We start from the raw sequence: 11688 nt of genomic DNA on the forward strand, positions 1-11688 counted from the left end.
AAGGTCACACAATTACTCATCCAGACATTAATGCGCCAGATTATGAAATCAAAGGACAAATTCTACATATGGTGACTAATCAATGCCAATTTAGTGGTGCGCCGAAGGAAGATCCAAATGAACATCTTCGTACCTTTAATAGGATCTGTACACTATTTAAAATAAGAGAAGTGGAGGATGAATAGATATATCTCATGTTATTTCCCTGGACTTTAAAGGGAGAAGCCAAAGATTGGTTGGAATCGTTACCTGAAGGGGCGATTGATACATGGGACGTTTTAGTTGAAAAATTTCTTAAACAATTCTTTCCGGCATCTAAAGCCGTAAGACTTCAAGGAGAAATTGTTACATTCACACAGAAACCAAATGAAACTCTATATGAGGCATGGACAAGATTTGGAAAGTTATTAAGAAGATGTCCGCAACATGGTTTAGACACTTGTCAAATAGTACAAATATTCTACCAAGGATGCGACATCACTACAAGAAAAGACATAGATATAGCAGCTGGTGGTTCCATTATGAAGAAAACAGAAACTAATGCTTATAAAATTATTGATAACACTACTTCCTACTCACATGAGTGGCACCAAGAAAAAGATATTGTTAGATCATCTAAAGCAGCTAGAGCCGATTCTAGCCATGACTTAGATTCCATTTCTGCAAAGATAGATGTTGTCGAGAGACGAATGGAAAAGATGACTAAAGATATTCACTCAATACGAATTAGTTGTGAGCAGTGTGTAGGACCACATTTGACAAAAGATTGTCTCAGTATTGAACTAACAATGGAACAAAGAGAGAATGTTTCATATATAAACCAAAGGCCTGGAAATAATTATCAGAATAATTATCAACCGCCAAGACCAATCTATAATCAAAACTAGAATTATAACCGAAATGTTCCATACAACAACCAACAAGGTCCTAGCAATCAACAAGTATCCAATAATACTTACAATCAGCAAAGACCTAATTTTCAAAACAAACCACCACAAACCGATGATAAAAAGCCAAATTTAGAAGATATGATGACGAAGCTAGTTGAATCTCAAACGCAGTTTTTCACATCTCAGAAACAAACCAATGAACAAAATGCTCAAGCATTTAGATATCAACAAGCTTCTATTCAAAATCTGGAACAAGAAGTAAGTAACCTAGCAAGGTTAATAGGTGAAAGAAAACCGGGAAGTCTACCTAGTGATACAAATGCTAACCCCCGGAATGAAACAGCTAAAGCCATTACCACAAGAAGTGGTATTACACTTAAACCACCTGAAATACCTGTAATTTCTGAGGAAGCTATTCCTACTCCACAAGAACCACAACCTGAACAAGATAAGGAAAAAGAACCGGTAGTTGAAAAGGTTAATGAAGATAACACAGTTAAGGCTAAACCTTATGTTGAACCATACCAACCACCACTTCCTTACCCGAGTAAAATGAAAAAAGAGAGACTTGAAGCCGAGCAATCCAAATTCTTGGATACGTTTAAACAGATAAATGTAAATCTTCCTTTCATTGATGTGATTTCAGGAATGCCTAGATATGCTAAATTTCTGAAAGATCTAATCTCGAATAGAAAGAAAATGGAAGAACTCTCGGCTGTTACTATGAATGCTAATTGTGAAATGTCCCGTTCTTATTGATTAAAAACGTTCCATATTAATTGATTTCGTTGCGAGGTTTTGACCTCTATATGAGACGTTTTTCAAAGACTGCATTCATTTTTAAACAAACCATAACCTTTATTTCATCAATAAAGGTTTAAAAAGCTTTACGTAGATTATCAAATAATGATAATCTAAAATATCCTGTTTACACACGACCATTACATAATGGTTTACAATACAAATATGTTACAACAAAATAAGTTTCTTGAATGCAGTTTTTACACAATATCATACAAGCATGGACTCCAAATCTTGTCCTTATTTAAGTATGCGACAGCGGAAGCTCTTAATAATCACCTGAGAATAAACATGCTTAAAACGTCAACAAAAATGTTGGTGAGTTATAGGTTTAACCTATATATATCAAATCGTAACAATAGACCACAAGATTTCATATTTCAATACACATCCCATACATAGAGATAAAAATCATTCATATGGTGAACACCTGGTAACCGACAATAACAAGATGCATATATAAGAATATCCCCATCATTCCGGGACACCCTTCGGATATGATATAAATTTCGAAGTACTAAAGCATCCGGTACTTTGGATGGGGTTTGTTAGGCCCAATAGATCTATCTTTAGGATTCGCGTCAATTAGGGTGTCTGTTCCCTAATTCTTAGATTACCAGACTTAATAAAAAGGGGCATATTCGATTTCGATAATTCAACCATAGAATGTAGTTTCACGTACTTGTGTCTATTTTGTAAATCATTTATAAAACCTGCATGTATTCTCATCCCAAAAATATTAGATTTTAAAAGTGGGACTATAACTCACTTTCACAGATTTTTACTTCGTCGGGAAGTAAGACTTGGCCACTGGTTGATTCACGAACCTATAACAATATATACATATATATCAAAGTATGTTCAAAATATATTTACAACACTTTTAATATATTTTGATGTTTTAAGTTTATTAAGTCAGCTGTCCTCGTTAGTAACCTACAACTAGTTGTCCACAGTTAGATGTACAGAAATAAATCGATAAATATTATCTTGAATCAATCCACGACCCAGTGTATACGTATCTCAGTATTGATCACAACTCAAACTATATATATTTTGGAATCAACCTCAACCCTGTATAGCTAACTCCAACATTCACATATAGAGTGTCTATGGTTGTTCCGAAATATATATAGATGTGTCGACATGATAGGTCGAAACATTGTATACGTGTCTATGGTATCTCAAGATTACATAATATATAATACAAGTTGATTAAGTTATGGTTGGAATAGATTTGTTACCAATTTTCACGTAGCTAAAATGAGAAAAATTATCCAATCTTGTTTTACCCATAACTTCTTCATTTTAAATCCGTTTTGAGTGAATCAAATTGCTATGGTTTCATATTGAACTCTATTTTATGAATCTAAACAAAAAAAGTATAGGTTTCTAGTCGGAAAAATAAGTTACAAGTCGTTTTTGTAAAGGTAGTCATTTCAGTCGAAAGAACGACGTCTAGATGACCATTTTAGAAAACATACTTCCACTTTGAGTTTAACCATAATTTTTGGATATAGTTTCATGTTCATAATAAAAATCATTTTCTCAGAATAACAACTTTTAAATCAAAGTTTATCATAGTTTTTAATTAACTAACCCAAAACAGCCCGCGGTGTTACTACGACGGCGTAAATCCGGTTTTACGGTGTTTTTCGTGTTTCCAGGTTTTAAATCATTAAGTTAGCATATCATATAGATATAGAACATGTGTTTAGTTGATTTTAAAAGTCAAGTTAGAAGGATTAACTTTTGTTTGCGAACAAGTTTAGAATTAACTAAACTATGTTCTAGTGATTACAAGTTTAAACCTTCGAATAAGATAGCTTTATATGTATGAATCGAATGATGTTATGAACATCATTACTACCTTAAGTTCCTTGGATGAACCTACTGGAAAAGAGAAAAATGGATCTAGCTTCAATGGATCCTTGGATGGCTCAAAGTTCTTGAAGCAAAATCATGACACGAAAACAAGTTCAAGTAAGATCATCACTTGAAATAAGATTGTTATAGTTATAGAAATTGAACCAAAGTTTGAATATGATTATTACCTTGTATTAGAATGATAACCTACTGTACGAAACAAAGATTTCTTGAGGTTGTATGATCACCTTACAAGATTGGAAGTGAGCTAGCAAACTTGAAAGTATTCTTGATTTTATGTAACTAGAACTTGTAGAATATATGAAGAACACTTAGAACTTGAAGATAGAACTTGAGAGAGATCAATTAGATGAAGAAAATTGAAGAATGAAAGTGTTTGTAGGTGTTTTTGGTCGTTGGTGTATGGATTAGATATAAAGGATATGTAATTTTGTTTTCATGTAAATAAGTCATGAATGATTACTCATATTTTTGTAATCTTATGAGATATTTCATGCTAGTTGCCAAATGATGGTTCCCACATGTGTTAGGTGACTCACATGGGCTGCTAAGAGCTGATCATTGGAGTGTATATACCAATAGTACATACATCTAAAAGCTGTGTATTGTACGAGTACGAATACGGGTGCATACGAGTAGAATTGTTGATGAAACTGAACGAGAATGTAATTGTAAGCATTTTTGTTAAGTAGAAGTATTTTGATAAGTGTATTGAAGTCTTTCAATAGTGTATAAATACATATTAAAACACTACATGTATATACATTTTAACTGAGTCGTTAAGTCATCGTTAGTCGTTACATGTAAGTGTTGTTTTGAAACCTTTAGGTTAACGATCTTGTTAAATGTTGTTAACCCAATGTTTATAATACCAAAAGAGATTTTAAATTATTATATTATCATGATATTATGATGTACGAATATCTCTTAATATGATATATATACATTAAATGTCGTTACAACGATAAACGTTACATATATGTCTCGTTTCAAAATCATTAAGTTAGTAGTCTTGTTTTTACATATGTAGTTCATTGTTAATATAATTAATGATATGTTTACTTATCATAATATCATGTTAACTATATATATAACCATATATATGTCATCATATAGTTTTTTTTTACAAGTTTTAACGTTCGTGAATCACCGGTCAACTTGGGTGGTCAATTGTCTATATGAAACATATTTCAATTAATCAAGTCTTAACAAGTTTGATTGCTTAACATGTTGGAAACATTTAATCATGTAAATATCAATCTCAATTAATATATATAAACATGGAAAAGTTCGGGTCACTACAGTACCTACCCGTTAAATAAATTTCGTCCCGAAATTTTAAGCTGTTGAAGGTGTTGACGAATCTTCTGGAAATAGATGCGGGTATTTCTTCTTCATCTGATCTTCACGCTCCCAGGTGAACTCGGGTCCTCTACGAGCATTCCATCGAACCTTAACAATTGGTATCTTGTTTTGCTTAAGTCTTTTAACCTCACGATCCATTATTTCGACGGGTTCTTCGATGAATTGAAGTTTTTCGTTGATTTGGATTTCTTCTAACGGAATAGTGAGATCTTCTTTAGCAAAACATTTCTTCAAATTCGAGACGTGGAAAGTGTTATGTACAGCAGCGAGTTGTTGAGGTAACTCTAGTCGGTAAGCTACTGGTCCGACACGATCAATAATCTTGAATGGTCCAATATACCTTGGATTTAATTTCCCTCGTTTACCAAATCGAACAACGCCTTTCCAAGGTGCAACTTTAAGCATGACCATCTCTCCAATTTCAAATTCTATATCTTTTCTTTTAATGTCAGCGTAGCTCTTTTGTCGACTTTGGGCGGTTTTCAACCGTTGTTGAATTTGGATGATCTTCTCGGTAGTTTCTTGTATAATCTCCGGACCCGTAATCTGTCTATCCCCCACTTCACTCCAACAAATCGGAGACCTGCACTTTCTACCATAAAGTGCTTCAAACGGCGCCATCTCAATGCTTGAATGGTAGCTGTTGTTGTAGGAAAATTCTGCTAACGGTAGATGTCGATCCCAACTGTTTCCGAAATCAATAACACATGCTCGTAGCATGTCTTCAAGCGTTTGTATCGTCCTTTCGCTCTGCCCATCAGTTTGTGGATGATAGGCAGTACTCATGTCTAGACGAGTTCCTAATGCTTGCTGTAATGTCTGCCAGAATCTTGAAATAAATCTGCCATCCCTATCAGAGATAATAGAGATTGGTATTCCATGTCTGGAGACGACTTCCTTCAAATACAGTCGTGCTAACTTCTCCATCTTGTCATCTTCTCTTATTGGTAGGAAGTGTGCTGATTTGGTGAGACGATCAACTATTACCCAAATAGTATCAAAACCACTTGCAGTCCTTGGCAATTTAGTGATGAAATCCATGGTAATGTTTTCCCATTTCCATTCCGGGATTTCGGGTTGTTGAAGTAGACCTGATGGTTTCTGATGCTCAGCTTTGACCTTAGAACACGTCAAACATTCTCCTACGTATTTAGCAACATCGGCTTTCATACCCGGCCACCAAAAATGTTTCTTGAGATCCTTGTACATCTTCCCCGTTCCAGGATGTATTGAGTATCTGGTTTTATGAGCTTCTCTAAGTACCATTTCTCTCATATCTCCAAATTTTGGTACCCAAATCCTTTCAGCCCTATACCGGGTTCCGTCTTCCCGAATATTAAGATGCTTCTCCGATCCTTTGGGTATTTCATCCTTTAAATTTCCCTCTTTTAAAACTCCTTGTTGCGCCTCCTTTATTTGAGTAGTAATGTTATTATGAATCATTATATTCATAGATTTTACTCGAATGGGTTCTCTATCCTTCCTGCTCAAGGCATCGGCTACCACATTTGCCTTCCCCGGGTGGTAACGAATATCAAAATCGTAATCATTCAATAATTCAATCCACCTACGCTGCCTCATATTCAGTTGTTTCTGATTAAATATGTGTTGAAGACTTTTGTGGTCGGTATATATAATACTTTTGACCCCATATAAGTAGTGCCTCCAAGTCTTTAATGCAAAAACAACCGCGCCTAATTCCAAATCATGCGTCGTATAATTTTGTTCGTGAATCTTCAATTGTCTAGACGCATAAGCAATTACCTTCGTTCGTTGCATTAATACACAACCGAGACCTTGCTTTGATGCGTCACAATAAATCACAAAATCATCATTCCCTTCAGGCAATGACAATATAGGTGCCGTAGTTAGCTTTTTCTTCAATAACTGAAACGCTTTCTCTTGTTCATCATTCCATTCAAATTTCTTCCCTTTATGCGTTAATGCAGTCAAGGGTTTTGCTATTCTGGAAAAGTCTTGGATGAACCTTCTGTAGTAACCAGCTAGTCCTAAAAACTGGCGTATGTGTTTCGGAGTTTTCGGGGTTTCCCACTTTTCAACAGTTTCTATCTTTGCCGGATCCACCTTAATACCTTCTTTGTTCACTATGTGACCGAGGAATTGAACTTCTTCCAACCAAAATGCACACTTTGAAAACTTAGCATACAATTCTTCCTTCCTCAATACTTCTAACACCTTTCTCAAATGTTCACCGTGTTCTTGGTCATTCTTTGAGTAAATAAGTATGTCATCAATGAAAACAATGACAAACTTGTCAAGGTATGGTCCACACACTCGGTTCATAAGGTCCATGAACACAGCTGGTGCATTAGTTAAACCAAACGGCATGACCATAAACTCGTAATGACCGTAACGTGTTCTGAAAGCAGTCTTTGGAATATCATCTTCTTTCACCCGCATTTGATGATACCCGGAACGTAAGTCAATCTTTGAATAAACAGACGAGCCTTGTAGTTGATCAAATAAGTCGTCGATTCTCGGTAGTGGGTAGCGGTTCTTGATGGTAAGTTTGTTCAACTCTCGGTAGTCGATACACAACCTGAATGTACCATCTTTCTTCTTGACAAACAAAACAGGAGCTCCCCACGGTGATGTGCTTGGTCGAATGAAACCACGCTCTAAAAGTTCTTGTAATTGGCTTTGCAGTTCTTTCATCTCGCTGGGTGCGAGTCTGTAAGGAGCACGAGCTATTGGTGCAGCTCCTGGTACAAGATCTATTTGAAATTCAACGGATCGATGTGGGGGTAATCCCGGTAATTCTTTCGGAAATACATCGGGAAATTCTTTTGCAATGGGAACATCATTGATGCTCTTTTCTTCAGTTTGTACTTTCTCGACGTGTGCTAGAACAGCATAGCAACCTTTTCTTATTAGTTTTTTGTGCCTTCAAATTACTAATAAGATGTAGCTTCGTGTTGCCCTTTTCTCCGTACACCATTAAGGGTTTTCCTTTTTCTCGTATAATGCGAATTGCATTTTTGTAACAAACGATCTCCGCTTTCACTTCTTTCAACCAGTCCATACCGATTATCACATCAAAACTCCCTAACTCTACTGGTATCAAATCAATCTTAAATGTTTCGCTAACCAGTTTAATTTCTCGATTCCGACATATATTATCTGCTGAAATTAATTTACCATTTGCTAATTCGAGTAAAAATTTACTATCCAAAGGCGTCAATGGACAACTTAATTTAGCACAAAAATCTCTACTCATATAGCTTCTATCCGCACCCGAATCAAATAAAACGTAAGCAGATTTATTGTCAATAAGAAACGTACCCGTAACAAGCTCCGGGTCTTCCTGTGCCTCTACCGCATTAATATTGAAAACTCTTCCACGGCCTTGTCCATTCGTGTTCTCCTGGTTCGGGCAATTTCTAATAATGTGGCCTGGTTTTCCACATTTATAACAAACTACATTGGCATAACTTGCTCCGACACTACTTGCTCCGCCATTACTCGTTCCGACACCATTTGTTCCTTTCGTTCTATTAACCCCTGGTCCGTAGACCTCACACTTCGCCGCGCTATGACCATTTCTTTTACACTTGTTGCAAAATTTGGTGCAGAACCCCGAGTGATTCTTTTCACACCTTTGGCATAGTTGCTTCTGATTGTTGTTGTTGTTGCGGTTATTATTGTTGTTGGGATGATTGTTGTAGTTGTTGTTGTTGTTGTTGTTGTTGTTGTTGTTGGGCCGTTTGTTGTAGTTGCGATTGATGTTGCGATTGTTGGGATAATTGTTGCGATTATTGTTGTAATTGCTGTTGTTGTTGTATTGGTGATTCTTATCACCGTTTTCCTCCCACTTTCTTTTGACTTGCTTCACATTGGCCTCTTCAGCAGTCTGTTCTTTAATTCTTTCTTCAATCTGGTTCACTAGTTTGTGAGCCATTCTACATGCCTGTTGTATGGAGGCGGGCTCGTGTGAACTTATATCTTCTTGGATTCTTTCCGGTAATCCTTTCACAAACGCGTCGATCTTCTCTTCCTCATCTTCGAATGCTCCCGGACACAATAGGCACAATTCTGTGAATCGTCTTTCATACGTGGTAATATCAAATCCTTGGGTTCGTAACCCTCTAAGTTCTGTCTTGAGCTTATTGACCTCGGTTCTGGGACGGTACTTCTCGTTCATCAAGTGCTTGAATGCTGACCACGGTAGTGCGTACGCATCATCTTGTCCCACTTGCTCTAGATAGGTATTCCACCATGTTAACGCAGAACCTGTGAAGGTATGCGTAGCGTACTTCACTTTGTCCTCTTCAGTACACTTACTTATGGCAAACACCGATTCAACCTTCTCGGTCCACCGTTTCAATCCGATCGGTCCTTCGGTTCCATCAAATTCCAAAGGTTTGCAGGCAGTGAATTCTTTGTAGGTGCATCCTACACGATTTCCTGTACTGCTAGATCCAAGGTTATTGTTGGTATGTAGCGCAGCCTGTACTGCGGCTATGTTTGAAGCTAGAAAAGTACGGAATTCCTCTTCATTCATATTCACGGTGTGTCGAGTAGTCGGTGCCATTTCCTTCAAAATAGTTAAATGGAACAAGTTAATCATACAGAATATTAAGAGTAGTTAATAGTATTTCGTAGCATAATATGAACTCATTTATAAAAGCTTTTTCTTCATATTAGCGTTTTATAAGTTTAAATTCGGGTAGTACCTACCCGTTAAGTTCATACTTAGTAGCTAATATACAATTCAACTACTACAATTCTATATGAAAAACTGATTATAATAATATTTCACGTTCAAACTTTTATACAATATTTTACAAACTTACAATACCGCTTATTTTACATATAGCATGAAATATAGCACACAATAACTTTGATACAAGATAGTTGTGAAGACAATTCTAGCTAGTACACAAGTCGTTCAGCAAAGGCAATAAAGACACGTAATTCATACGTCCAGAAACAAGTCATGCATTCTGGTTTTACTAGGACTACTTCCCATCCTTGGTCTTGTGCAACATAACCGTTATGGCCGTTGATAAGACAGCGTGTTGTAACGTCATCAAAGGGATGAGGGTTACGTAATGTCCAACAGTCCCGTAATAATCTAAAAACCTCATTTCTTACCCCAATTACCGACTCCGTCACTTGTGGAAACGTTTTGTTTAATAGTTGTAGCCCGATGTTCTTGTTCTCACTTTGGTGAGAAGCGAACATTACTAATCCGTAAGCATAACATGCTTCTTTATGTTGCATGTTAGCCGCTTTTTCTAAATCACGAAGTCCAATATTCGGATATATTGAGTCAAAATAATTTCTTAACCCGTTGCGTAAAATAGCATTTGGGTTCCCCGCAATATATGCGTCAAAGTAAACACATCGTAACTTATGGGTTTCCCAATGTGATATCCCCCATCTTTCAAACGAAAGTCTCTTATAAACCAAGACATTCTTGGAACGTTCTTCGAATGTCTTACAAACTGATCTCGCCTTAAATAGTTGTGCAGAAGAATTCTGGCCGACTCTAGACAAGATTTCATCAATCATGTCTCCGGGTAGGTCTCTTAAAATATTGGGTTGTCTATCCATTTTGTGTTTTTAAACTGTAAAATAGACAAGAGTTAGATTCATAAAAAAATACTTATTAATACAAGCAATTTTTACATATATCATAAAGCATAAGAACACTATATTCCATATATTACACCACACGAATACAACTATCTTATTCCGACTCGCTCGTTTCTTCTTCTTCGGTTTTGGTTTGTTTTGCCAAGTTTCTAGGGATATATGATGTTCCCCTAATACGAGCAGTCGTTGTCCACATTGGTTTAGAAAAACCTGGTGGTTTAGAGGTTCCCGGGTCATTGTTACAACTTAAGGACTTCGGGGGTTGACGATACATATAAAGTTCATCGGGGTTGGAATTAGATTTCTCTATTTTTATGCCCTTTCCCTTATTATTTTCTTTTGCCTTTTTAAATTCAGTTGGGGTAATTTCTATAACATCATCGGAATTCTCGTCGGAATCCGATTCATCGGAGAATTGGTAATCCTCCCAATATTTTGCTTCCTTGGCGGAAACACCATTGACCATAATTAACTTTGGTCGGTTGGTTGAGGATTTTCTTTTACTTAACCGTTTTATTATTTCCCCCACCGGTTCTATTTCTTCATCCGGTTCCGATTCTTCTTCCGGTTCCGATTCTTCTTCCGATTCCGACTCTTCTTCCGGTTCCTCTTCGGGAACTTGTGAATCAGTCCACAAATCATTCCAATTTACATTTGACTCTTCATTATTATTAGGTGAGTCAATGGGACTTGTTCTAGAGGTAGACATCTATCACATAATATCAAACACGTTAAGAGATTAATATATCACATAATATTCATATGTTAAAAATATATAGTTTCCAACAAAAATGTTAAGCAATCATTTTTAAAGAAAACACGGTCGAAGTCCAGACTCACTAATGCATCCTAACAAACTCGATAAGACACACTAATGCAAATTTTCTGGTTCTCTAAGACCAACGCTCTGATACCAACTGAAATGTCCCGTTCTTATTGATTAAAAACGTTCCATATTAATTGATTTCGTTGCGAGGTTTTGACCTCTATATGAGACGTTTTTCAAAGACTGCATTCATTTTTAAACAAACCATAACCTTTATTTCATCAATAAAGGTTTAAAAAGCTTTACGTAGATTATCAAATAATGATAATCTAAAATATCCTGTTTACACACGACCATTAC

The 11688-nt window shown here is 36.2% G+C and overlaps 1 non-coding gene across 1 annotated transcript; it reads right to left on the reverse strand.

Annotated features, from left to right (window-relative positions):
• Positions 1-326: 326 nt before the first annotated feature.
• On the reverse strand, positions 327-433 carry LOC139895312 (small nucleolar RNA R71). The gene has a single exon (XR_011775769.1). It is a non-coding gene; the product is annotated as a small nucleolar RNA R71 (small nucleolar RNA).
• Between the last annotated feature and the right edge of the window lie 11255 nt (positions 434-11688).

The sequence above is a fragment of the Rutidosis leptorrhynchoides genome, chromosome 2, assembly GCF_046630445.1.
Source record: "Rutidosis leptorrhynchoides isolate AG116_Rl617_1_P2 chromosome 2, CSIRO_AGI_Rlap_v1, whole genome shotgun sequence".
Lineage (NCBI taxonomy): Eukaryota > Viridiplantae > Streptophyta > Magnoliopsida > Asterales > Asteraceae > Rutidosis > Rutidosis leptorrhynchoides.